Consider the following 1,299-nt stretch of genomic DNA (forward strand, 5'->3'; position numbering starts at 1 on the left):
ATCCACGCTCAAACAACACGCACTTAGCGTGCCACAGTCATCTCCCGAGATGTTACACAATTGCCACGCGCACAGATCTAGATCGAGATCTAACTAACATAAAACACGGCCGGCGCAAAAACAAAAAACAACACAACACAAAACAAAACAGCGTGCGAGAGCGGGCCGCTGTCATGTAGGGCTGGGCAATGAGTCGTTTTAGCAAAATCAGGATAATATGTTAGTGCACCTCTTCGGTAAATGACATGTTATGAACCGGTTGGCAAATGGGTTAGAACCACTCTAACGGGTTAGCACCACTTCTACAAATTGGTGGACCCACTTCGGCAAACGGGTCAGGAAAAAGAGTTTAAGAGTCTGAATTCGGAAAATGTCATATTGAGGATTATCCGATAATCCGGATATTTACCCGGATTTTGCCAACCTCTACTGCCATGCCAAGCCGCCAATAACGACCGATATCTTACACGTACCTCTCTGCATACAGGCTATGACGCAATGCCAGAGCGGAGATCACTCTATCTCACCCCAGAGTTACAACGTTCTATCTGACACTTATCCCCCGTTTTGAGTTTTGTTACAAAGACCATGAGGTCAGTCAGAAACCCAAATGTTCTGTTTTAGTTTTAGTAAGAGTTTTACGGCACTTGCAACACAATAAGGTCATATAATAAGTGCCCAAGATTAGTTAGAGGTGTTACAAGAGAGTAACAAACACAAAAAAGAAGGAGGGGAGATAAGGACGATAGTTGTTAGATAGAAGGTAATAAGGAGCAAACCACACCAGAGCACACGCCAACCACCCACAAATGTACGGTCTCCTCTATCAAAATGACAAGAGTTTGAGAAGGAGCCACTATCAAGACATTCAAAAAATTGCATTTGAAAATGCTCAACATAGTGAAACTCAAAACATTTTTTGACGTCCAATTTCTCAAAACAAGGCAGTGAGCAGATAGAACGTTGTAACTCTGAGGTAGAGAGATGGAGCTCACCACCTTCTTTCACGCGCCCACGACCGGCGACACGGAGGCACGCGCTCGGCATACCGAGGGTAGAGAGAGAGAGAGAGAGAGAGAGAGAGAGAGAGAGAGAGAGAGAGAGAGAGAGAGAGAGAGAGAGAGAGAGTAACCCTTTCGTCTTCAGCGCGTGCTACATTGATAAGACGATATCTATCTATCTATCTATCTATCTATCTGCCTGCCTGCCTGCCTGTCTGTCTGTCTGTCTGTCTGTCTGTCTGTCTATCTATCTTCTATCTATATCTATAATGTGTGCGTGTGCGTGTGTGTGTGTGGG

Source organism: Aplysia californica, unplaced genomic scaffold (genome assembly GCF_000002075.1).
Source record: "Aplysia californica isolate F4 #8 unplaced genomic scaffold, AplCal3.0 scaffold00994, whole genome shotgun sequence".
Taxonomy (NCBI): domain Eukaryota; kingdom Metazoa; phylum Mollusca; class Gastropoda; order Aplysiida; family Aplysiidae; genus Aplysia; species Aplysia californica.